Genomic DNA, 27,717 nt, shown 5'->3' on the forward strand with positions numbered 1-27,717 from the left:
GTAGTGGGTAAAGCCACTGCCTGCAGCACTGGCATCCCATATGGGCGCCGGTTCGAGACCTGGCTGCTCCCTTCTGATTTAGCTCTCTGCCATGGCCTGGGAAAGCAGTAGAAGACAGCCCAAGTCCTTCGGCCCCTGCATCTGCATGGGAGACCAGAGGAAGCTCCTGCCTCCTGACTTCAGATCGGCGCAGCTCTGGCCATTTTGGCCATCTGGGGAATGAACCAGTGGATGGAAGACCTCTCTCTCTGCCTCTGCCTCTGCGTAACTCTGCCTTTCAAATAAATAAATAAATCTTTAAAAAAAAGATTGAAAATCCTTTTAGTCTTTATTTAGATGATTTTATTATAGCTACTTTAGTTTTCTCTTTTCAATAAAATGTGATTTGTTTTATTCCTTTTTTGTGCTTAATATTCATTAAATGTAAGATCCGTTTTCTGAAAGATGCTCTCTTCAAGCTTGGCATAATCAGTGCCTTACTGGGAAACAGAAGAAATAAATGCTTCTTGATTGTTTTTGGATTTGGAAAGTATTGTGAGAACAGTTTGGCAGTGCCTTCATAGTCTGTTCAGTAGAGGTGTATGTTTAAGATCAGTAAATAAAAATTCCAAAGCAGAAAGAAAAAAAGATTGAGGTGTATTTCTTAGCACTCATCTTCTGAGATATTTTCCTCTTGCCCTAACTTCTTTTTAAGGTGAGATTGCTTTGGATTGTGATGTAAATACAGAAATAAGTGGTTTATCTGCTAGTGGATCTCTGGTTAAGTGGTTAATTTAATGAATAGTTTAAAGAATCAGTATTTTAAATCTTTTTCTTTGTTGGTAGCAATTAGTGTTAGGATTCTTGGGATATTTCGATTCCAAAGATATTAAAAAAGGATTTTTAAAATTTTTGAATAACAGATAGATGAGGAGAATAATGTATTCTCTTTGGTTTGATTTCTTCTGCTTATTTTTTATGTTTGTAGTACCAGAAGGTTATATAGATAAGTATTTGGGGCATCAGATTTTTTTTAAAGATTTATTTAATGTATTTGAAAGGCAGAGTTAGAGAGAGGAGAGACAGAGAGGTCTCTAAATGGTGACAATAACCAGGGCGGGGCCAGGCTGAACTCAGAGCCAGGAGCTTCCTTCTTCTGGGTCTCCTATGGTGGTGCAGGGCCATCTTCTGCTACTTTCCCAGGCTCAATAACAGGGAGCTGGATTGGGAGTGGAGCAGCTAGGAGTTGAACTGGCATGGATTTCGGCATCACATGTGGTAGCTTTATCCGCTATGCCACAGTGCCTGCTCTGGCAGTTTTCTTATGCATAATTGGTGGTCTTAAGTGACTACTGTGTGAATTTGGTCATATAGAAACTTTTTTTTAAGGTTTATTTATTTATTTGGAAGGCAGAGGCAGAGAGAGAGAGAGAGAGAGAGAGGTCCTCCATCTGCTGGTTCACTTCCCAGATGTTTGCAATGACCAGAGCTGTGCCAATCTGAAGCCAGGAACCAGGAGCTTCCCCTGGATCTCCCTTGGGTGCAGGGGCCCAAGGACTTGGGCCATCATCTACTGCTTTTACAGGCCACTGCAGAGAGCTGAATCGGAAATGGAGTAGCCGGGACTTGAACCGGCGCCCAAATGGGCGCCAAATTGCATGCAGGCAGCGGCTTTTACCCCATATAGCACAGTTCTGGCCCCAACATAGAAACTTTAGAATGCTGATGTAATGATTGGGGGAACTTTTCCTACTGTTACACAGTAGAATTTTCTTTCCTTAGAGAATATAAAATGTTAGCCTACTAGATTTAAAAATTTGTAGCAGGAAACACCAAGTTAAATGTTGTTATAAAGATAATCCACTGGGAGAAGGGAGGTAGGGTGTACAGAGGAAGGGAGAGACCCTCAAGCAAATGCTGGGGGGGATGGAGAGGCTGATGCCAGGGAGAATGGCTCTGGAAGCTTTGAGGCCCCTCTTAGTCGGAAGTCACACCCTGTTGTTTGTTTGGGCTGTGGACTTGGGGTTTTACCAGTTATCTATATCCTTTGAAATGTTGGATGATTGATTCTTTTTCTAGCTCTTAAACATCTGGATTCTTTAAATCATTGAGCTTTCGATCTATATGAGATAATTAGTGTGTCCTTTGGTGGGAAAATTTTGGCAGGAGAAGGGGCGAGATTTTTGAGTTACAGTGGAGTTTTTGTTTTGTTGTCTGTCTTCCTCATTAGCCATATACCCCTAGCTTTGCGTACTTGTACTCATATATGTGATATACCAGTAGCTTTGGAGTTCTAAGATGCAGGCTGCAGCTCTGCTGCCTTGTGACCTTGGGCAAGTTATTTATGCTTAATGTGCTTCCTGGTTAACTGGGACGATGATAATAGTACCTGCCTCCTTCATAGGATAATTGAGAGGATCGAGCGAGGTGATGCCTGTAAGCCTTCAGCACAAGGTTTGGGTCAGTTAGTGCTCCATCCATGGTAGCTGCTGCAGAAATAAACACTACAGTATTAAGTTATTTCTCTGAGCTTGCTGGTGTTTTGCATGTGGGAAGCATTTGTGATCTTTGCTCTTGAATGTGTCTGTTTTGAATACTGTCTTCAGCAGCAGCTGACTGTTGAACATGTACTATTAGTCGTCTTCCTGACATCGATCCAGGTGAACAAAACAAAAAAATACATGCTCTCTTAAAGCTTTTTCACTGGGGGAGACAAAATATTCATAGTAAAGCAAAGTAGATGGTCCGCCACTCATCTGCTTAAGAGTTGCTTGGCATAGACTGGCCTTGTCTCCAGCTACCGATTGATCCTCATTTTAAAGCAGCCTTAAAATGAAGGCGTCTTTCAATTTCATCATTTCCTTTGCATATATCTTCCCCATTTCCTTGGCTTACGGCTTAAATTGGCTATCTGGAAACGTTTCTTTCAGTCCCGAAGACTTCTGCTCACGGTGCTCACGGGAGGGCTGGCCCTCCCCAGCTTCTCACCTTTCACCAATCCAGGTTGTCTTCTTAGAAACCTCTCCCTCGCTGATCTAGCTGGACTCTGCGCTTTTCCTTCTGCTTTTTTGTGTTTCCCACTTTTGATGAACAATAGTGAACTAAGGTATGTAACTTTCTGATTCTCTTTTAAAAAATATTTGTTTTTCTTGTCTCTTCAATTAAATTGTGAACCTTTTGAGGTCAGGGACCACTTTGCTGTTCTGAGCCTGAGCTTCCTCACTTGGAAAACAGAGAATACCTGTCTCCCAGAAGCAGGCTTTGAGATTTCGAAGGGGCGATGTATGAATAAGTTCCTTCAGCTGGTTCCTTAGTGAGTGATAGTTTCCTTTCCCTCGGCTCGTTCTAGTTCCTGAAGTTGGCTGCTGTGCGTTTAGTCAGGGCTTAAAAAAATGCTTTTTAATTTATTCTGTATTGAGTTTGGGAACTTCTAAATTTCACTTCCACTTGTGTGGATGATTCTAGTTTTTAACTTGCAGATAAGATTCAGAATATTACTTTTCAAGTATCAGATGGTAAATGCTGAGGCATTAGTCAGCGATGACTTAGCAGTGATTAGGAGCAGGAACTTGAGCCTGTGAGTTCAGACGTAGACTACTACACTTAACTGGTTGTGCGACCTTTGGCAAGATGTTTAACCTCTTCCTGCCTCAGTTTCTTTATCTGTAACATGTGGAAAGCAATAATATGTAGGATTCTGTGGGTACTGTGTTGCTAGGTTTAAATGAAATAGTAAGCACAAAACAGTGCCTGCCACATAACGGATAATCTCTGACAGCGTCGCCACGAGCTGTCTGGCAGTATGTGGGGAGATGTTTCTGATGGCCAGGAGCAGGAAGGAGAGAGGAGAGTACTGCTACTCTGTAGTGGGGAGAGGCCAGGTGGGAACATGGTATGGCACGGCACCCAGGGTCAGGAATTACCTGGTTCTCAATGCCAGTATTGCCAAAGTTGGGAAACCTGCTCTGTAATTAAGCTCTGTTTCTCCTTTGGGTACTTCCTTTATGCAGGGTACTTCGATTCTGTATAAATGCTGATTATTGATAAAGATGTGTCATAGCATGGATAGGCCTCATGGAGCATTCATTTTAAAAGACAGGCATACAGGAAAATTAACAGAGTTCGTGATTTTTTTTTTCTTTAACGTTTGAGGGCAGGTACTCCAAAAGTAATCTAAAAATGCTTATTGCACTTTTTTTTTTCAATAATTAGGAAAGGATGCCAGGCAGATTTTACTACTTTAATTTGTGTGTGTATTTTAATTTTAATTTTCTTTTTGATAATTTGACAATCTTTGCTACATGGACATGGTACATATTATGGGGCAACATATGATGTTTTGCTGCATACATACATTGTGAAATGTCCAGTCAGGGTACAGATGTCTGACTCCTTGTATTTATCATGTCTTTATGATTAAAACATTCAGAATGCTTTTTTTTTTTTTTTTTAAGGATTTATTTATTTATTTGATAGAGTTACACAGAGAGAGAAGGAGAGGCAGAGACAGAGAGGTTTTCCATCTGCTGGTTCACTCCACAGATGGCTGCAATGGCTGGAGCTGGGCTGATCCGAGTCAGGAGCTGGGAGCTTCTTCCAGGTCTCCCACGTGGGTACAGGGGCCCAGGCTTTTGGGCCATCTTCTACTGCTTTCCCAGGCCATAAGCAGAGAGCTGGATCGGAAGAGGAGCAACAGGGACATGAACCGGTGCTCATATGGGACGCCAGCAGTGCAGGTGGAAGCCTAGCCTACTATGCCCCAGCACAGGCCCACTATCACCTTACTTTTGTGAGCGAGAATTAAATGCTGATGCCCTAAGGCTGCAATTGGATTGAATTTTTTCCTATGCATAGTATTGTTAGTGGCGTACCATTTTGGGAGAATTGGGAAAATAGTCACATCATTTTCTGTCTTCATTTGTATCTAAACACCAACTGTGTCTCCATGTTTATGCAGAATGTGTATATACTTTAATGTATTTTTTGTATAAATGTGTGTGTATATGTGAATATATATACATACATATATATATATATATATATATATATGAAGAGAGAGAGAGTGCTCAGTGCCTGTGGAGGTTTATTCCATCTCACTCCCCCCCATCTGCCCTATAGATGCCAAAATCCATGGATGCGCAAATCCTTAAGATAAAATGACATAGTATTTGCATATATACTTTGCACATTCTCCTGTATACTTTAAATTGTCTCTAAGTTACTTACAATACCTAGTGCAATGTAAATACTATGTAAATACACCCTCTACTGCATTGTTTAGGGAATAATGTAAGAAAAAATCTGGACATTTTTAGTGAAGATGCATTTTTTTTTCCTGCATCCTTTGGACCATTGATGATTGACTCCTTGGGTATAGAATCTGAATGTGGAGCCCACGGATGTGGGGGGCCAGCTGCACTTTCATTTGGATTTGTCTCTGCATTTTACCATTTCCTCTGCTCGGAATGCCCTTTTTCTTTTGTCTGGGGAAACATTTATCTCTTAAGAGCCTACTTAAGTATCGTCTCTTCTAAGAAGCATGTCTTGATTAAGTAGAGTTAGTTATTTTCCCCTCTGATTAACAACAAGTGTCTCAGGCTTTTGTAGCACTTAAGATCTTTATTTGTGTTTATCTGACTCACTGATCTGTCAGTTGTTTGATGGCAAGGATCCTGTCTTCATCTTTTCTTTTAATGCTTCCTCCCCTAAATGGCTAACATTCCTGCCACATGGTAGGCATATAGTATGTTAATAAATGAATGGAAGGGAACAAAACGAAAGTAGACCTTTTAAAGTAATCTCTGAAGAGACATTATGTTGTCGCTTTTAAAAAAAAAATTATTTATTTACTTCAAAGTCAGAGTTACAGAGTGGGCAGCGGGGAAGAGATCGTCCATCCCCTGGTTCACTCCCCAGATGGCTACAGCGGTCAGGGCTGGGTCAGGCCAGAGTCAGGAGCCAGGAGCTTCCTCTCAGTCTCCCACATGGGTGGCAGGGGCACCTACTTAGATGACAATGGATGCCCACTTCCCAGGTTCAGTTCCCAGCTCTGGCTCCTGATTCCAGCCCCTCCCACTACAGATCCTGGGAGGCAGTGGGTGATGACTCAGGTAAGCTGGGTCTGTGCCTCCCTTGTGGGGAGATCTGGATTGTGTTCCAGGCTCCAGATCTGGTCAGCTTGTGTCCAACAGATGGGAACTTTGTGTGCCTGTTCCCTTTTTGTCTCCAACTCCTCCCCTGCCCTCCACTTTTCTCTCTTTCTCTTGAATTAAAAAAAAAATGAGTTTCTGTAATTTTATTTTGTTGCTATAAAAAGTGTTAAGCCTGAGTATTGGCATCTAAAAATGTTTTGTGATAGATTTTCTCTTTTCTCTTGGTTATATTTTAAATACTATATTTGTAATTGCTGTGATATGTATTTTAATTTTACCCTTTCCAGTAATTTAATTTTGTATTTTTGTGAAGTATTATCAAGTTACATGCAGGGGCAGACGTTTAGCCTAGTGGTTGGGACAGTTGTGTCCATGGCAGAGCACTGGGGTTGATACCGGACTCGTCCTGACTCCAGCTTCCTGCTGTGCAGACCCTGGGAGGCAGTGGTGATGATTTCAGTGACTGGGTTCCTGCCACCCACCTGGAGACGTGGGTTGGCTTTCTGCTTATTCTGCTGACTTGAGACATTGAGTTAATCACTTAGACATTGTTTTAATGATAAAAACTGGTAGTTTTTAAGAGAAATGATTTCAATTAACTTTTCTCAAATCAAATTCATCTCTATTAGTGTACCATTGCTGCACAGCACAGCTTATCTGACAATATCTATTAGTCAGGATTCTGGGTATAGTTTAGTGAATCCTTCCTCAGAGTCTTACCAGGGTAAAATCAAGGTATCATCTGGGCCTGCCATTTCTTGTGAGATCCTGGTTGTTGACAGAATCCAATTCCTTGTGGGTCCACTACTGATGTTCCTTTGGTCTTGATGGCTGTCAGCCAGGGACCAATCCATGCTCCTTAGAGGGCCCTCCCAGGTTCTTGCCATCTGACCCTCTCCATGGGCAGTTCCCAGTATGTTAGATTGCTACTCGAAGGACAGTAGGGTAATCTCTCTCCCTTGGCATCTGCATGCCTTCTTTGAAGAGCTGATCTCTTTAGGTCAGGCTTAGCCTGATAATATTCCTAATTGCAAGTCATCTGCTTAGAGACTTTAATTATATCTCTGAATTCCTTCATAGCAGCACCAGAGTTACTATTTAATTGAATAACTGAGAGAAGGCATGCACACCAAGGTGTGGGAATCCTGGGGGCCATCTTAGAATCCTGCTTTCCACATCATTAATTGTTAAGATAAATTGTTATTTTATGTGTAAGAAAGAAAAACACTGGATTAAAAGACAATACAATGCATTGTTAATGCATGTTAGCATTGCAGAGAAAGGAATTGGGTAAGACTTCCAACCATAAATATTTGCTTCACAAATATAAAATTTATTCTCCACTGCTGTTTTGTGCTTTTTTGGCAAACATTTTTTTGTTTTAGTACTGAATCATAGTGTAGTCTTTTTAAGGGATGGTTAAAATTGAGAATTAAACTTGTCATATGTCTTGAAAATGTGTAGATTTTATTAAAAGTTAAGATAAACTGTTGTGACCAAATATGTACATACACACGAAATGGCAGCTTTGCTATGAGCAAATAGTCATTGTCAAAGCAACACTGGTTTTTTTTTTTTTTTTTGGTTCCCTATTTATTTTCAATAAAATTCATTGAGATAATTTATATACAGGAAGCTGCATGCATGTCCAGTACAGCTTGGTGAGTTTGACACTTGTGTGTCCCTATGAACAGTCATGCAACAGAGACGTTTCCATCACCCTCAGAGGATTCCTGTGCTCCTTTTCAGTCAGTCCTTCCCCGTGCCCTCAGCCTCTGGCCATCACCGACCGACTTTTTATGTTGGAGTTTAATTTGTTTTCTGGTATCTTAACCAGTGGCGGTAAAAAGGAGATGGAAGCAGGCTGTTGTTAATTGTTGTGCTCTCAGATCCGTTCAGTCTTGGAGACCTGCTAGTTTAGTCCACTAGTGTGGGATAAGAAGATTCTCCTTGAGGCTCTCGGAGCGCAGTTCTTGGATGTTCTTGACCTCTGCCTTGCCCACATAGTTTTCTGCAGCTTACCCAGAGCTGACTCTCCTAAACCGTATGTGCTTGATAGCTTTGCCTTCAATTTTTCTACTTTTATGTCTTTGCAGGGCCATGAACAGATAATTTTCAGTTGGAGATTCTAAACTAAAAATTTTCATAGTTGTTACTGTCTGAGGCTTTTCCCCTGCCACTGAAGATCACCACACCCTCTTGAGAATCTCAAAATGTACTCATCTTAGTTTTTCTTGTTGAGAATTCATAGCTTGAATTTTATAAAGATTGAAAGATTTCCCGTCTGGTCACTTCTTACACTTCTGGTTATTTCGTGCTGCTTGGTAAGTGCAGTGTTTTCCAGTGCAGAAAACACTCTGGGAAGTCTTGTTTCCTGGAGCGTAAGGAGAAAGGGAATGAAGCAGGACTCAGTTTGAAGCACCCATAGAGTTCATTTTGCTGCCATCTAAATATTTAAAACAGAATAGTGAAGTAGAAATAGAACTCAAGCCAGATACCTAAATCTGAATTTGTAGTAGCTATATTAAGAAAGAGAAATAATTGACATAATTTTTACAGTATAGCTTACTTAACACAATATATCCAAATTAAAAAAAAAATTTATTTATTTATTTGAAAGGCAGAGTTATGGAGAGAGAGAGAGAGAGAGAGAGAGAGAGAGATAGCTTCCATCTAATGGTTCGATCTCCAAATGACTGTAGTGGCCAAGGCTGAGCTAGGCCAAAGCCAGGAGCCTGGAACTCCATCTGGTTCTCCCACATGGGTGGCAGGCGCTCAGGCACTTGGGCCATCCTCCACTACCTTCTCTGGCATTTTAGCAGGGAGCTGGATTTAAGTGGAGCAGCTGAGTCTTGAATCCCCACTTAGGATGCTGGTGTTGCATGCAAGGGCCCAGCTCCTATGCCACAACACCAGCCCCCTAAACATTGTTTCAGCACAGAGTCAACATGAAAGCTGTGAAACTTACTGAAATATTATAAACTTTCACTTTAAGATCAGGCCTTTGGCACAAGGTTAAGATGCTGCGTGGGACACTCCAGTTGCATTTTAGAATGCCCGAGTTTCAGTCCTGCCTTGGCTCCATTGTCTCACTTCCTAGCCCAATAGCCAGCAGGTGATAGCTCAAGTACTTGGGTCCCTGCCACTCGCATAGACCTCTGGATTGCATTCCCAGCCCCTGGCTGTTGTGGTCATTTCAGGAGTTAACCTGTGACTAGGAGAGCCCTGTCTATCTGCCTTTCAAAGGAAAAAATATTTTTAAAACTAAATCTTTGAAATTCAGTGTATATTTTATATTTACAGAGCATCTTAATTTGGATTCAGTCACATTTGAAGTGGTCACTAGTTAATGGCTACCTTATTTAACAGTGCAGAAGTCGATCATGAACTGTCTTTTTTCTCTTAAAAATCTTGTGGATTCTATGAGAAGTTAGCTTTAACAGATTTTTTTTTTAAAGATTTATTTTATTTATTTGAAAGGCAGAGCTACAGGAAGAGGTAAAGACAGAGAGAGAGGTCTTCCATCTGCTGGTTCACTCCCCAGATGGCCACAATAGTCAGAGCTGAGCTGATCTGAAGCCAGGAGCCAGGAGCCTCTTTTTAGCTCTTTTTATAATTTATTTATTTATTTAGAAGGCTGAGTGGAGAGGGCGCTAGAATGAATATATCTTCCATCTGCTGGGTCGCTTCCCAAATGGCTACAATATCCTGAATTGGGGCCACTTTAAGATCAGGCCTTTGGCACAGGGTTAAGATGCTGCGTGGGACACTGATCCTGAAGTCAGGATCCCAGAACTCCATCTGCATCTCCCATGTGGACAGCAGGGGCTCAAGTCCATGGACCCTTGTCCACTGCTTTTCCAGGCACATTAGCAGGGAACTGGAAGGGAAGTGGGCTCGGATAAGGGATGCTGGTGTCACAGGGGCAGCTTAACCCATTGTGCCACAACACCCACTCCAGTCCTTTCAGCTGTTTACTGTCAAACTAAGGCATTTTCATTTTCTAGGCTGTATCTTCTTCATGGTATCTGAGTGGAGTTCTCTGGAACTCGGGAACTATCTGAATGGTACTCCCTGGATTGGGATAAGCCTTGATGGCTCTGACGTACCCTTTGCTAAACTCATGGATTTGCTTTCTAACTATTTTTCCTACCTGTAATCTTTTATACTTGTTATTGTTGAGATATCACTGATAGACCAGAAGTATATAATTCAGTGGTTTTTATTACGCTGTGCAGCCAACGCTAATTACAGAACCTTTTCATTCCCCCCAGAAGAAACCCAGGGCCCATTAGAACTCACTTCCCATTTCCCTTCCCAACTTCCTTCCATCCCCTGGCAACCAATAAAATCTACTTTTTATCTCTATGTCCTTACTTATTTTGAATATTTAATAGGAATGCTGTCATATTATGTATGGCCTTTTGTGTTTGGCTCCCTTCACATAGCATGTTTTCAAGTTCTTCTGTGTTGCAGCGTGTATCAGTACAGCATTCTTTTTAAGGGCTGAATAATATTCCATTGTATGGGCATTCCACATTTTGTTTATCCGTTCATCAGATGATAGATTTTTGGATTGTATCCAGTTCTTAGATACCATGAATAATCCCCTAGTGTTTGAGATCATGTTCTTTCTTCAAGAACATTACTTTCTTTGTATCTTCCTCATTCTTGTCCAAACTTTCAGTGGGTCCCTGTTGTCTGTACAACATAATACTTAGCTTATATTCAAACCCTTAGAAGGGTGTAACCTCAAGCTACTTTCCTTCTCTTATTTTCCATTGCACTGCTTTATAGTATCTCCCAAATATGTGCTATGTATAAATTATTGATTATGTAGATAATATACCTTTGTCAGTTAAATACCTATGATATGAATTTTTAATAATGAAGTTATACTTTGAGAAACTAACCAATATATATAGTCTGGAATATTTGAAGAAGGCAAGTATTACACTAAAGAAGAAACATAATAAAACATTTTTCTTTTCTCCACTTGTCTATAATGTCAAACAGAAATAGTCATTTTCATATCATGTAGAAAAAAAGACTTTATTTATATCAGTCTTTGATACTTTGGAACTCATTCAAATCACTCATTTTCTGCTTAATACTACTAGTAGTTTGTATTTTATAAGACTTCAGATTTTTTTTCCTAATCCAGATGGAATTAGTCTTTTTCTTCTTTTGACATGTCTGAGATAGTAAAAATGAAGTATGTTTATATATACTTTAAATATTTCCAGAATGTCTTACATACACACACACACTTATAAAAACAAATGCAAGTTTGTATTACCGAATGTAATACTGAATGTAGTATTACTCTCTCACACTTTACAGAAAAGATACTGTTTTCATTTCATTATATATCTTAGAGATCACTTAATATTAGCATATTAAGGACTTTCATCTTTCCCATAGTAGTAGTATTTCATTGCTTTGAAAGTAGTCCTCTTTTGATGGGACATTTGGGTTTTATCTCACTCCTGTTAATACGGATAGTATTGTAGTGAATACATTTACATATACAGCATTTGAAAAATATGCCAATATTTCTGTAGGGTAGTTTTCCAAAAATGAAATTCCTGGATCAAAAGATATATCCACTTGAATTTGGTTACCCGTTCTTTAGAAAAAGAGTTAAGATGGGGTATAGTGGTTAAGATACTGCTTGGATTGCCTGTGTCCCATGTTGGAATGTCTGGGTTTGAGTTCTAGCTCCACTCCAAATTCTTGCTTTCAGATAATGCACACCCTGAGAGGTAGCAGGTGATGGCCCAGTATTTTGGTCGCTATCACCCATCTGGATGACCCAGCCCTGACTGTTTGGGGAGTGAAACAATAGATGTGAGATCTTTGTCTGCCTTTCAAATAAATAAAAAACAGAAGTGAAACACAAGCAAAAAAGAGAGATAAGGAAATATAAATGGGAAAATGGAAACGATTTTTTTAAACTTTATTTATAGATGAGAAAAATGGCACACAAGAAATTTTTTAAAAATCTTAAAAATTTATTTGAGAGGAAGTCAGAGAGAGAGAGAACGAGAGAGCGAGAGCAAGAGAGAGAGAGAGAGAGAGAGAGAGAAAATGAATGCGTGAGAACAAGAACCCTCATCCAGTGGTGAGAGAGAGAGAGAGAGAGAGAGAGAGAAAATGAATGCGAGAGAACAAGAACCCGCATCCACTGGTGCATCCATGTATGCTGGGTGGTGCTTGGGATGAGCGGAGATGCTGGTAGCAGTACATGTCCTCACACTGGTGGCAGGAACCTCACTACTTCAGCCAGCACTGTTGCCTCCCTCCGTCTGCATCAGCAGGAAACTGGACCTGGGAGCTGGAGCCAGGGATTGAATCCAGACACTCCAGTGGGGGAAAGGTGCTGCTCCAAGCGTGGGAAATTTTAATTCCCTCTGGTCATATAGCCAGTGTAATGGGGGCAGAGTTAGGATGCTAACCCAGGTGTTCCTGATTTCAAAAGAGCTCTGTCTTTTCTGTCCTGTCTGTATGACATTTGATGAGCAAAGCAGGAGAGCAATCACACCAACTTCTTTTTAGAGAGAAATATAGAAGCCTAGTCATTGTTTTCTAGATCAGTAGTTTCAGAAGCTTTGCATTCTGAAGCCTCTAAATGCGCTTTTCAGTTTTCAAAAGAACTATTTCTGATACTAAAATATATCCTGAAGTGACAGTAAACACTCAAGGAGAGATTTGAATGAAATTCTTAGAGATTCCAGTATATTTAAGGAGTTTAATACGTGTCAAAGTGAGCATTTTAAGTTGGTGGGAGAATAGGTGGTTAAGTTGGTAAGTTTGTTTTAACAACTTTTTAATCATCTGGGAAAACATTTTTTTTTTGCTTTACTCTTTACATAAAAATATATTAAAAATTAAAGCTATGTATTATTAGAAGGACTTCATAAAGTTAGCCTTTTTTGAAATTAAACAAACTGAATTCAGTGAGCGTAATCACGAAGTTTTATTTTTTATATTTTAAAGAAATTTGTTTATTCAGAGAGGCAGACCACAGATAGAGAGAGAGAGAGAGAGAGGTCTTCCATCTGCTGGTTCACTTCCCAGATGGCTGCAACGTCTGGAGCTGGGCCAATCCGAAGCCAGGAGCCAGGAGCTTCTTCTGGGTCTCCCATGTGGTTACAGGGCCCCAAGCACTTGGGTCACCTTCCACTGCTTTCCCTGGCCCAGAGCAGAGAGTTGGATCAGAAATGCAGCAGCCAGGACTTGAGCTGGAGTCCATGTGGGATGCTGATGCTGCAGGTGGGGACTCAACCTACTATGCCACAGTGCTGGCCCCAGTTGTATTTTTTTAAAAATCACATCTTTTCCATTTTTCTGTAATTGTCCCCTAAAATTATCTTGGGTCATTTTAATAGCTTTCTGAGTATGTTTTTAGTTGTAGAAAATCTAATTGTGCCCTTGCCTGTGTTATGCGGAGCCTGCGGCTGGAGTATATAGTCAGTCTTTGACTTCCACCTCTCTCCCGCATTTTTGACTTGCTCTGAAGATGAGAGGGGCAGGCATTTGGTGGAGGTTCAGGTGCTGCTTGGGATGCTCACTTCCCGTATCAGAATGCTTTTGAATTTGAGTCCCAGCTCCACTTCTAGTTCCACCTTCCTGTTAACGTGCACTCTAGTGGGGCAGCAGTGGATGGCTGAAATGGCTGGGTCCCTAACACCTATGCCAGAGATGTGGATTGAATTCCTGGCTGCAGCCTGGCCCTGGCTGTTGCAGGTATTTGGGGAGTGAACCAACAGTTCAGAGCTCTCTCTCTGAATGTCTGCCTTTCAAATAAATAAAATAAACACAAATAAAATAAAAAAGGGGTAAAAATGTTATCTTTCATAAATAGGAAAATTTTTGATGGTAACTAGGGTTTTTGAATGTGGGTGAAAATTACTCTCATTGAGAGTAAATTTATGAAGCCTTTTTGGAAAGCAGTTTGACAAAATCTATCCATATAAAATGTGTATGTCTTTAGAATCAGCAGACTTCTAGAAATTTAGTACTAGAGCTGTACTCAGACAACTTTGCTTGAATGTTGAATCGTCAGTGGGTGAAAGTTCTTTGTTAGTTTTGAGTGGAATTTATCGCTTCTTGGCCTTTTGGCTAAGATCAAGTGTAGTTTTGAGTGGAATTTAGTAGTAAAGCTATACCTTCCTTATAACTTAGTGCTTATTGACGAGAGCTGTTAAATTCATTTTTTTAAACTCTTCTTCCAAAATGGTGAGATGTTTTGTAATTGAACTCCTAGATGTTTGGGTTTTCCTCATTTTCTTTAAGTATGAAAAACATTCTGCGGTGAATTACTTTGTGTACATGCTACCCAATTATGATTGTTGAGAATGTTTCTTAATGACTTTATATAGGAAAGCCTGCTTTATCATCATTGCTCCTCTCCCTCATGCCCCCACATCTTAAAGGGCTCAGGAGAACCCAAGTTTGCAGTTCATTTACCTAAATGGGCATGTGACTTATAATAAACTCTTTAACCTTCCTTGACAAACTAGTCTGCAGATCTGAGCCTCTCGGGCTGTTTTATAACAGTAACAAATGGACTGTCCATTGTTGACCGCTGTCACCGTGTTCACTCTCTGTAGGGGGTATGTGTCAATAAGAGTGCTGTTGATATTTTGGATGTAAGAATCCATTGAATGATAGTTCTGGCTTTCTTGATCCCTTTGTCCCATTGTGATGTCTTTTTGTTACAACTGTATACATTACTGATTAAAAAGAAGCTTCATTAAGGCAGTGGTACTGGTTTTAGTTGGCAAGTACTGTTGTAACTGGAAGGAATTATGTAAGATTATTTCTGATTTTTTTAAACAAATTATTTATTTACTTGAAAGGCAGAGTTAGAGAGAGAGAGAGAGAGGAAGAGATCTTCCATCCGCTGGTTTACTCTCCAGATGGCCCCAGTGGCTGGAGCTGGGCCAACCTGAAGCCAGGAGCCAGGAGCTGCCTCCAGGTCTTCCAAGTGGGTGCAGGAGCTCAAGGACTTGGGCCATCTTCCACTGCTTTCCTGGTGCATTAGCAGGGAACTGGGTCAGAAATGGAGTAGCTGGGACTCGAACCACTGTCCATGTGAGAGGCCAGTGCTGCACGTGGCAGCTTTACTTGCTATGCCACAGTGCCAGCCCCATTTCTGATTTTTTTAAATTTACTTTATCCCTTCATCGTTTTCATAGGAGGCAATGATAGTTTAGTCTGTTAACCTCAATATCTACTCTAGAACATGTCATTTTGTTTATTATCATTATGAAAGTCTCCATTAACAGGAATAGTTTCTTTATAGATATTCTAATAATTTGATATTATATGAAAAATAAGATTATTCTAACTTACCAGTTTTGTTTTATTTAATTGTTGGTTTTACTTTCCTTCCTAGACTCAGGAAAAAAATGGCAAAATAGTTCAAAGTTCCCATTAATTCATCATACAGATTTCCTGAAGTTATCATCTTATATAGTGACAGTACAGTTATCAAAATCAGGAAATTAATAGTGAAAAACACCATTATCTAGTCTGCAGATCTTATTCAGATTTCCATAATTGTCTTACCTTTGTCCTTCCTGTGGTTCTGAACCCAGTAGAGGATCGATCATATGCTGCATTTTAGTTATCATGCCTCCTTCTTTTCTTGCAGCTGGAATAATTTCACAGTCTGTCTTTCACGACTGTTACACTTTTCAAGAGTACTGATTAGTAGTTTTGTAGGATGTCCCTCAATTTCTGTTTGGCATTTCTCTATGATTCAATTAATGGTAAGCACTTGTGGCTAAGAATACCAAATCAGTGATGTTATTATGGTTCTTTTAAGAGGCACGTGATACTGATTTGTGGAATTACTGATGGCATTTACTTTGTTCACTTGGTTCAGTTGGTATCAGGCATGTTTGTCCACTATATTTACTCTGTTACTTTGGAATTAATAAGTATCCTATGGAAAGTACTTTGACTATGTTAAAATTATCTTATTTCTCATCATACTCTTTAATTTTAACTTTTGTAGATTATTCTTTCCTGAAATTAATGTTGCTATAGTGTTTTTCATTTTTTTTTTTTTTTTAATTTAGGGGCCAGCATTGTGGCCTAGTGGGTAAAGCCACTGCTTGCAATGCTGACGCCAGCATCAGTTTGTGCTCCAGTTGCTCCACTTCCAATTCAGTTCCTTGTTAATGGCCTGGGAAAAGTAGTGGACAATGGTCCAAGTACTTGTAACCCTGCCACCCTGATGAAGCTCCTGCCTTCAGCCTGGCCGTACCCTGGTCATTACAGCCATCTAGGGAGTGACCCAGCAGATGGAAGATTCTCTCTGTGTATGTGTGTGGGGGGGTGTTTCCCTCTTTCTAACTCTGACTTTCAAAAAATACATAAACAAATGTTAAAAAAATTGTAAGTTATTACTTATTTGAAGGAGGGAGGGGGAAAGAGAGCTTGTGTCTTGTGGTTTACCCTACAAATGGCTGGGATTGGGCCTAGGCTGGAGTCAGGAGTTGGAAATGCAGTCCAGGCTGCCAGTGTGGGTGACAGGAACCCAATTACTTGAGCCATCAGTCATGGTAATATATTATTTCCATCATTCCTTCTACATTTATTAGTTATTCTCCAGGAGTGACTTTCCTTTCTTATGTATTTGTGTATTTTTTATGTATATCAAAATAAACTCATGGTTTTTTTTTCTACTTATATCACTTGTGCTCATAGACTCTTATTCTGTGGATGTCATCTATTAATGTCATTTATTTTGATGCCCTAATTATCCCAGATTTGGTCCTTCAGAGCCTCTGCAGCGAGGTTCGTGGTCCTTTGGACATGTCTCCATTGATTTTGGAGGATATGCGTTGTCACAGCACAGGATGTTCCAGGCTCAGCTTACAGTTTCTCTATTCCAACCCTGAAATCAGCCGTGTCACGCTGGGATGTTGGTTCCTTTTGGTGAAGATTGGACAGCTCCCCTCCACCCCCGCCCTGTGATATATCTCAACGTCTTTACAAATTCTATCTTAAAATGACTTTGGATAACCTGAACACATAGCCCTGTCATACAGAAATTAATTTATACCCAATAATTATTTTTGCAGCAGTTTCTGATTAGTTGCCAGCACATTCATTTTGTACCAATTACTCCAGGAGGGATTTTTCCACAAGTTATATTGTGCCAAATAGGTCATTTCATGGAAACACAATTGAAATTTTCCTTTGCTTTTATTTGATAATAGCAATTTAAGAAACTTTTCTATGATCCTTCTTTAGATGTTTAGATCCACTATTTATTTATTTAGTGTGGTGTTCTCAGAATTTTTTCTTGACTTGTTCTGATTTTTGGGACTCTCAGTACACTTTCATATGGGAGATAGATTGGCCATCTGATCACAATACATTTTTTCTTAGGCTTTATGATGTCTACAAAGTCTTTTCTGCTCAGTTTCCATAACACGCATTTGCTCTTTTTTTTTTTTTTTTAAGATTTATTTATTTATTTGTAAGAGCCACAGAGAAGGAGCCAGGGACAGAGAGAGAAGAGGGAGGGGGGGAGAGACAGAGAGACAGAGACAGAGAGACAGAGACAGAGAGAGACAGAGATGGCTCAATCTTCCATCTGCTAGTTCACTCCCCAAATGGCTACAACAGCCAGGGGCCAGGCCAGGCTGAAGCCAGGAGACAGGAGCTTCTTGTGGGTCTCCCACATGGGTACAGGGGCCCAAGCATTTGGACCATCCTTCACTGCTTTCCCAGGCACAGAAGCAGTGAGCTGGATTGGAAGCAGAGCAGCCTGGACTTGAACTGGCACCCATATGGGATGCCAACACTGCCAGGCAGAGGCTTAACTTTCTGTGCTACAGTGCCAGCCCCAAGTGTGCTCTTTTTTTTTAAAAAAATTATTTATTTATTTGAAAGAATTACAGAGAGAGAGAGAGAGAGATCGGTCGGTCGGTCGGTCGGTCTTCCATCTGCTGGTTCACTCCCCAGTGGCTGCAATGGCCTGAGTTGCGCCGATCTGAAGCCAGGAGCCAGGAGCTTCTTCCTTGACTTCCCCGCGGGCGCACGGGCCCAACTTGGGCCCTCCTCCACTGCTTTCTCATGCCACAGCAGAGAGCTGGATCAGAAGTGGAGCAGCGGGGTCTCGAACTGGCGCCCATATGGGATGCCAGCGCTTTAGGCCAGGGCGTTAACCCACTGCACCACAGCTCTGGCCCCCAAATTTGCTCTTTTTTTTTTTTTTTTTTTTTTTTTTTTTTTTTTTTTGACAGGCAGAGTGGACAGTGGGAGAGAGAGACAGAGAGAAAGGTCTTCCTTTGCCGTTGGTTCACCCTCCAATGGCCGCCGCGGCCGGCGCGCTGCGGCCGGCGCACCGCGCTGATCCGATGGCAGGAGCCAGGAGCCAGGTGCTTTTCCTGGTCTCCCATGGGGTGCAGGGCCCAAGCACCTGGGCCATCCTCCACTGCACTCCCTGGCCACAGCAGAGGGCTGGCCTGGAAGAGGGGCAACCGGGACAGAATCCGGCGCCCCGACCGGGACTAGAACCCGGTGTGCCGGCGCCGCTAGGCGGAGGATTAGCCTAGTGAGCCGCGGCGCCGGCCCCCCCAAATTTGCTCTTAATATATATTATGTACCTTAGATCCCTGTCACAAACAGGAATTTCAGTTTTGCAGTCTAGATGGCTAGAAAAGAGAACATTGTGGAACATTATTTCCAAGCCATCAGTTCCTAGATATTTGATCATTATTTTAAAATTTTATTTTATGTTTAAAAATATTTTTTTACCTATTTATTTGAAAGGCAGAGTTAGAGACAGAGACAGAAAGGGAGAGTCCATCTACTGATGGACTCCCCAAGTGGCCTCAGTGGCCAGAGCTGAGCCAGATTGAAACCAGGAGCCTGAAACTCCAAGGAGTTGGTCATTAGCAGGGAGCTGGATCAGAGGTGGAGCAGCTGGGGCTGGAACTGGTGCCCATATGGGATGCCTGCAACATAGGCAGTGGCTTAACCTGCTGGGCCACAATGCCCGCCCCTTATTTTTAAAAATTTTAAAGATTATTTTTATTTTTTATTTGAAAGAGGAGAGAGGGAGGAGGAGAAGGAGAGAGGAGTGCAAAGAGGAAGAGAGAGGGAGATAGGAAAAGAGAGAAATGCTCCATCTGCTGGTTCACTCTCCAAATGCCTGCAATTGCCCAAGTTGGAACCAGGACCCAGAACTCAATCTGGGTCTCCTTTGTGGGTGGCATTGATCCTAGTACTTGAGCCATCACTTGCTGTCTCCCAGAGTGTGCATTAGCAGGAAGCTGGATTGGAAACAGAGTAGCAAGGACTTGACTCAGACTTGTGGGAACTTGATAACTGTGCCAAATGCCTGCCTGGATGTTTGACTCTTTAAGTCAGGCTAGAAACATTTTAGATTATGTTGTTTTGATGTCACATAATTCATTCATACTGCCTATCCATTCATCTTAGTTTTATCTGTAAATTATCTTTACCAGTGATTCTCAAAGTGTGGTTACATGCCATTATCAACCTTGGAACTGGTTAGCGCAGACTTCTTAGGACCCATCCAGAAGCAGTTGTTATTTTAACCAGCCCTACTGCTGATTCTAGTGCTTGTTAAAGTTGGAGAAGTCCTAGTGTATACATTTCCTTTACACTGTTTCAGACCGTGGAAGGAGGGCAGAGCCAGTTTACTCAGGTGCTGTGCCTTACTACTTGTTTTCCTTAGCTCTCAGGAAATGTGCGATATTTTGAAGAGATGTATTTGTAAACCAAAGTCTATAAAAAGTTTTACGTGTGTGTGTGTGTGTGTGTGTATTAGCATGTTTATAGACAGTAGTTTAATGGTAGTTCAGTGTGAATTTGAAAAGTGTTGACATCAAGGCCATTTGTCTAAACAGTTCCTGGCAGACATGCCATATCTTGTGTTTAGTAACTGTTTAGAGAATTTTTAAAAATGCCATGGATTTTTGTGTTTAATAAGATATCATATCAAATGACAGTGTCAAATGTAGCATTTTAAGATTCTGATTTATGATAGAGTTGAAAATATTCCATTTAAACAGTTAAGTATTTAATTAATTCTCTTTAGTGTTGTGTGGACTATTAACTATTATTTCCAAAACTTTTCATCATCCTGAACAGATAATCTGTACCCAATAATCAGTAATTCTCCTTTCTCACCTCTCCCTAGCCCTTGCTAACCTATAATCTGTTTCTGTATCTATGCATTTATCTAATTTGGATATTTCATGTAAGTGGAGTCATATGCTATTTTTCCTTTGTGTCTGGCTTATTTCATTTACCATGTTATCAGGGTTCCTGCATTGTAGCATCCATCTAAGCTTCATTCCTGTTTAAGGCTGAATCATATTCCATCTTATGTATAGACCACATTTTGTTAATTCATCTTTTGTTGATGAATACGTGGGGTGTTTCCACTTTTGGCTATATGAATAAGGCTGCAGTAAAAATTGCCATACAAGTATCTGAGTCCTGCTTTTTTTTTTTTTTTTTTTTTGACAGGCAGAGTGGACAGTGAGAGAGAGAGACAGAGAGAAAGGTCTTCCTTTGCCGTTGGTTCACCCTCCAATGGCCGCCGCGGCCGGCGCGCTGCGACCGGCGCACCGCGCTGATCCGATGGCAGGAGCCAGGAGCCAGGTGCTTTTCCTGGTCTCCCATGGGGTGCAGGGCCCAAGCACCTGGGCCATCCTCCACTGCACTCCCTGGCCACAGCAGAGGGCTGGCCTGGAAGAGGGGCAACCGGGACAGAATCCGGCGCCCCTACCGGGACTAGAACCCGGTGTGCCGGCGCCGCTAGGCGGAGGATTAGCCTAGTGAGCCGCGGCGCCGGCCCTGAGTCCTGCTTTTTAATCTAGGAATGGAATTGCAGAGTCAAATCCGTGTTTAGTTTTTTGAAGACTAGCCAGACTAATTTCCACAGTGGTACTCAATTTTACATTCTTACTAGCAATGTTCAAGGGTTCCATGATATTCACTGGACTTTGAAACAAAGCATATTGGTTTTACAACTGCAATAAAGTGAAGTAAATTCACTAATTCTTTTGTCAACTCACTGGTATTGACATCAAATTAAAAGGCTATCATAAGTTTGGGGCCAGTGCTGTGGTGTAGCAGGTAAAGCTGCCGCTTGCAGTGAGGGCATCCCGTATGGGTGTCAGTTCGAGTCCTGGCTACTCTACTTTTGATACAGCTCTCTGCTTTGGCCTGGGAAAGCAGTAGAGGATGGCCCAAGTCCTTGGGCACCTGCATGGAAGATCCGGAAGGAGCTATTTATTGGCTTTGGCTGGGACCAGTTCTGGCAGTTTTGGCCATCTGAGGAGTAAACCAGTGGATGGAAGACCTTTTTCTCTGCCTCTGCCTCTCTGTAACTCTGCCTTTCAAATAAATAAATGTCTTAAAAAATATCATGTTTAAAAACAACTCTAATTTTATCAGTATAATAAAGTGTTCTTCAACTATTTCTTGTCATTTTTGCAGCTAATTAGCACAACTGCCAATTATAATTAAAGTGTACATATATAGGTTCATGTTAGAAAAACAGAATAAAATTATTACTAATTTGTGATTTCAACTTTAAATTCTCATACTTGTGTAGCCAAAACTTTTCCTTTCTTTGGTGCTTTAGATCAGCCTTGCTCATATGCAGTGAGATACAAGTGAGAAAACAGAAAGACTATTGCCAGATTCTCTTTTGATTATTGAATATGAAAAGCTTTTCTTTCATGAATCAGAGTTAACTGCAGAGTAAATTTTTGTGAAATTCTTCTGTGCCTCAACCAGTGAGCAAAGAGCGCAAGCTCTTTAAATGTATTGTCTTCTATTTTCTCGATGTTCGTGTAAAGTGGCTGGGATTCATATCATTGGCATGCACATACTGAACAGTTTTAGGAACTGTGTACATACTTCTCCTAGTCTGCTTCAGAAAGCTCAACACAAATATTTTCAATGTGTATCATAGAGTGCACTAAAACAGTAAGAGAAACTTGGGCTACTTTTCAAATTCCTATCAGGGCTGTCTTGTGAAACGAATTTTTTCAGTATCTACCTGGAATTATTTGAAGATACAAAAGACTAAAAACATGCCACTATTTGATTTTTTTAAAAACTTGTGTATTGACAATTTTTTTTTCCAGAAAGATTTATTTGAAAGGCAGAGTGACAGGGAGGGAGAGGGAGAGGGAGAGACATAGAGAGAGATCTTCCATCTGCTTGTTCACTCCCCTAATGTCTGCAACAATCAGGTTCAGGCCAGGTCAAAGCTAGAAGCCAGGAACTCTCCATCCTGGTCTCCCATCAGGGTGGCAAGAGCCCAGGCACTCAGACCATCCTCCTGTCCCTTCCCAGGAAGGCACATTAGCTGTAAGCAGAGTCCTGGCACTGTGTTACAGAATGCTGTTGTAAGCAGCAGCTTAACCTGCTGTGCCACACTGCTTGCCCTGACAGCATTTCTTAAATTTGGGTGTTCTTTAATCTTTTATTTTATTTTTTAAAGGTTTATTTATTTATATGAAAGGCAGAGGCAGAGAGAGAGAAAGAGAGAGAGAGAGAGAGAGAGAGACAAAGAGGTCTTTCATCTGCTGGTTCACTCCCCAAATGGCTGCAGTGGCTGGAGCTGTGGCAATCAGAAGCCAGGAACCAGGAGCTTTTCCAGGTCTTCCACACGGATGCAGGGGCCCAAGCACTTGGGCCATCTTCCACTGCTTTTATAGGCCATAGCAGAGAGCTGGATCAGAAGTGGAGCAGCTGGGACTTGAACCGGTGCCCATATTGGATGCTGACACTGCAAGTGGCAGCTTTACCCTCTATGCCACAGCGCCGGCCCCAGTGTCCACCTGATTCTACATTGCTACAGCACCTTCTTTTTAATTTCAAAGCTATGGCCATTCTTTTTTAGGGGGGGCGTCCATTCATTTTTAAGGGGAAAACAAAACTAATTATATACAAATGATAGTAAAATTAAAAGGTTAAGTAGTAATAAAAATCTTTCAATTTAGTTATCAGTTATAATTTACATAGGCATTGCAAGTTGTATTATTTGTGTAAGAGAAACTCAAGTAAATGTATCACACTGTTGTTATATTGTGAGTTGAAAAAGAATTCATTCCAATTGAATCATTTCATTGTTACTGACTAGCTCAGTATTAGTTTTATATGTAATACTAGAAATGACTCACTATAGTTGTATATCCATAGTATAATATGCAGAGCAGCAGTTACAGTGAATTATAGTACTACCAAAACAATAGAATTTTGTTTAGCACAGAGACATTTTATACTATTCAGCTTTTAAATTTAGATTATGTTACAATTAATTAAAAAATTCAGTTCCCCAGTAGCATCAGCCACATTTCACGTGTTCAGTAGTCAGATGTGGCTAATAGCTAGCGTATTGGAAATTAAACCAAAACTCATTTTTTAAAAGATTTATTTATTTGAAAGATTTACAGAGGGGGTGGAGGGAGGGAGAAAGAGAGAGAGAGATATTGAGTGATCAGGATCTTCCATCTTCCATCTGCTAGTTCATGTCCTGAAGGCCACAACCAGGAGCTTCTTCCAGGTCTCCCAAGTGGTTTGCAGGGGCCCGAACACTTAGGCCATCTTCTGCTGCTTTTCCCAGGCCATTAGCAGGGAGATGGATTGGAAGTGGAACAGCTTAGGACACTTCTCATATGGGATGCCAGCATTGCAGGCAGTGGCTTTACTTGCTGTGTTACAATGCTGGCCCCAGCAAACACAATTTCAATGCATTGGATACTGAAAAGATTGTTAGTGGAAGTAACTGTTTGATCATCTCAGTTTGCATGCATATACAGTTTTTTTTTTTTAAATTAAGTATATTTCAACTTCTCTGTAATTTTAAAGCTAGAAGTGGCCATATCCCAGCTAGCCATATCACCAACTTTTTTTTTTTATTATTAGGTTGCTGTTATTTGAGCAAGCCAGACAGTTTGACTTCTGCAGAATGAATGTATGCTATTGCCATTTTTTTTCTGCTCTCAGAAATGATCTGTGATATAACAGGATAGATGTCTGAAGATTTGCTTTAAAGAACAGAAGAGTAAGTCTGTGAATAAAGGAGGAGGTGCAGCTTTTCTTGAGAATTTTCTCACTAGATTGTTTCCAAGGTGTGTTCTGTGGAATTGGCCACTAGAGGTGGTCCTTGTAGACAGGAGTTCTGTGATTAAGTTTGAAGGGACATTGTATGCTACAATAATGCCCTATTGAAGAGTCACAACCCATGTGAATGTATAAAAGGCTCAGAGACATCGTACAAGAAGGAAACTCGATGAAGCTGGTTTATCCTTCCTTTCTGAGAGTTCTTGAACAGTGGTATTCTTTTTTCAGACAAACCTGGCTGTCCTCTGAGAAATGCTGCCCTCTAGAGGCATAAGTTCAGTTGCTTTTAAATTTGAGTCTGTAATGCTCTCTGGAATGTGCAGAGGTTACAATGATGAATAAATTTAAAACTTACGGTAACATAATAACAAAATAGAAAAGTACTATATGGCTTAATTTGAAGAAAATTTGGGAGATTGAATAATAGTGTAGAAATACTCAGATGTGATATTTATGGCTGCTAATGATATTTTGAGTAAATTTCTGTATATGTGGAATTACTGGCACATGGTACTTATGATCGCTGAACTTTGAGTATCTCTTGTTGGCAGAAGCTCTCCTTCCTTGTCTTCTCTGAAGATATATAACAACCTTATTTGAGAGTTACTCAGAGGGAAGCCAGTTTTCTGCTCCCCTTCCCCATAATCCTTACTGTTTCCAGACCAGTAATTGGAACCAGATGTCACAATGCTGTACCTTTGCAGAGTCAAACTGAGCAGACAAGGATTATATATGGACTTTGAAAAAAAAAAAAAGACTTTTGCTATCGTATCAGCAAAATCTTCAGGAACATGTGTAGAAATGAGTTCTGACAGAGAAAGGGGGAGGGAGAGAGACAGATAGCGTTGATTTCTGCTTTTGGCTGAGTGTATGCTGTGGTGCAGTTACCAAAGACTCTGGATTCCTTGTTTTAGCTTAAGTAGCTAGGAGTGATTTAAATTGTTTGCTTCATTGATTGATCTGACGTTTGGCCTATACCAAATGAAGGTGCATACCTAAAATCCAATGGTATAATATAGAGGAAGAAGTAAAAATAGTAAGGGAAATAGAACAGATGGAGTGGATTTCTCACTGACACTCACTTGCCTGTTCCCTCTCCAGTGTTCTCTAAGAGGTCCAGAGACACTTCATTCACCAAGATAATGAGAAACACTTTGGGGTGGTGCCAGCATGCATGAAAAGCAGTCTAATTGCTGTTGTCTGTGGCTAGGAGGAGACACTCTATTGGTAATGTCTTTTTGATTTCAGAGGGGGATGGTGGGTTCCAGGGAGGCTCCAACTTCCCTAGACTTCTTTTGTACTAGGTAGTGTGACAGGCATGATGACCAGAGATGCACTGGCCTGCATTCTCCTTTTCGCTTGTGGTGATGATCCTGACATCCTTCGCTTTGAAGTAGATGGGCTTCCCAGTGAGGCCCTACCTGATGTGTGTAAATTGAAAACTTTAGCTCTAACTAGGGAAGGCCTGGCTTGAACTACCACAGAAATTGTCTGTAGCCCTTCACGCAGTTCCTAGACTTGAATCAGATTTGTAGAATCTAAGCTTTTCTTTATGGAATTGTGCATTAATAGAAGTCCCCTCCGCCTTGCACAGAAAAGTGACCTCACTCACAGATTCTGATATTGGAATTTGTGCAGAAACTGATGTGACTTTGATTCTCATTATCCTGTGGGGAGCCTAGAGAGTTTTGTTTGCACAAGGCTTAGTTATATGATCTGTTAGTCTTGAGAATCTTGTTTGGAGCTTGAAGTTTGGAATATTTTATGTATGTTGTTTGATGGCCAAGACTTGGTCTGTGTTTGTGATTGTGCATTTCATAGCCTATCAGTGTTGGTGAAATTTGCATGATAGAGGTTCAGAAGTTAGAAGGCAGCTTCCTCACACAGCTAAGACACAGGCCTGTGAGCTGGGCTTTGTTGATCTGATGCATCAGTGTTAAGACCTAAGTTCAGAAGAGAGACACGCACGGTAGCAGCTCTTGCTTAGAATTGCTTCCTAATATGGATTTTAGGTGGTGAGACATTGAGCTTTTTAGAGGAAGTCTTATTGTCCGAGGCTTAGCTTTCATGGAAGCAGGGTTCAAAGGTGAGAACAGTTTGGTGGAAGGACTTAGGTATTTTTCCTAACTGCATTTCCCCTGGCTGATTCTTAATCTCTCAAGGGAGAATTCGTCTACTAATATATTTTAATAAAATTCTTTACTGTTGAGACTACCTGAAGTAGGCTCTGTTGTTTGCAGCTTAAGCCCTGATTCGTTTGCTAATTTTAAGGATTTTGTTTATTGTCAAACTGTATTATTTTTCTAATAAAGACCTGAAAATTGTCCGTTTTTTCCTTTCACAGAGGTCTACCTCTCTTGACCACCATTTTTTTCTTACCTGCACTGACAATTATTATACCTTTTGAATTGCTTCTCATTCTTCTATTTTTTTTTTAAACATTTATTATTTGTAAGGCAGAGTGACATAGAGAGAAAGAGAGAGAGATCTTCTGTTCACTCCCCAAATGTCCACAATAGCCAGGGCTGGGCCGAGTGACAGCCAGGGTCCTGGAACTGCATCCAAGTCTCCCATGTGATGGCAAGGGACCCCACTACTCAAGTGGTCATTTTCCTTCCAGGATGTACAGTAGCAGAAAGTTAGAATCTGGAGTAGAGCTGGGATTTGAGCCCAGGCAATTAGATGGGATATGAGTGTCTAACCAACATCTTTACTGTGAAGCCATATGCTTCCCCTAGTTTTCTATCTTGAATAAAGCCCAGTTTCAACCTGAAATAATTAGCCTTTTTTGCAAATAATATTGTAATGCTTGTACATAAGTAGTTAGTCAACATGTATTTTTATTTGGAATAGACTTCTGAAAGAAGAATTGCTGAATCACAGCATAGCCAAGCTAGGAGCCACTTTGTTTTTGCTAGGTATTGCTATGTCCAGAAAAAAGTAGAGATGTATTTTCTACCCACCAGCATGTTTCTCCTTATCTTTATTGGCATTTAATTTTATCTAGTCACTAATTTTTGCCTATATGAGAGATGAGAAGTGGAATTTCATAGTTTCTGTTTTCATTATACTGATTCTAGTTAGGTTGGGTATCTTTGCATGGTTTTTGGTTGTTTGGGTCTCCTGTGAATCTTCTTTGTGTCCTCTGTAATTTTTTTTCTGCTGCTTTTATATTGATTTGTGGCAATTCTTTTTATAATCTGGATATTGGTAGTATATATGGTAAATATCTTCTCTAGTTGGTGTGTTTTCACTTAACGTTGCTTAACTGTTTTATTTACTGTGAGAGTTGATTTTTAGAGTTTCTTTTATTTTTTGTGAAGATTTTATTTATTTTGAGAGGTAGAGTTACAGATAGAGAAAGGGAGAGACAGAGAAAGGTTTTTTTTTCTTTTCTTTTTTTAAAGATTTATTTTATGTATTCGAAAGAAAGTTACAGAGAGAG

The 27,717-nt window shown here is 40.6% G+C and overlaps 1 protein-coding gene and 1 pseudogene across 7 annotated transcripts in view; both read left to right on the top strand.

Annotated features, from left to right (window-relative positions):
• FBXW7 (F-box and WD repeat domain containing 7) overlaps positions 1–27,717 on the top strand; it is a 212,832-nt gene that overhangs the window by 12,049 nt on the left and 173,066 nt on the right. The window lies entirely within an intron of this gene.
• LOC127483371 (U2 spliceosomal RNA) lies at positions 14,236–14,362 on the top strand (annotated as a pseudogene).

This window comes from Oryctolagus cuniculus, chromosome 8 (assembly GCF_051225735.1).
Source record: "Oryctolagus cuniculus isolate XC-2025 breed Fujian yellow rabbit chromosome 8, ASM5122573v1, whole genome shotgun sequence".
NCBI lineage: Eukaryota > Metazoa > Chordata > Mammalia > Lagomorpha > Leporidae > Oryctolagus > Oryctolagus cuniculus.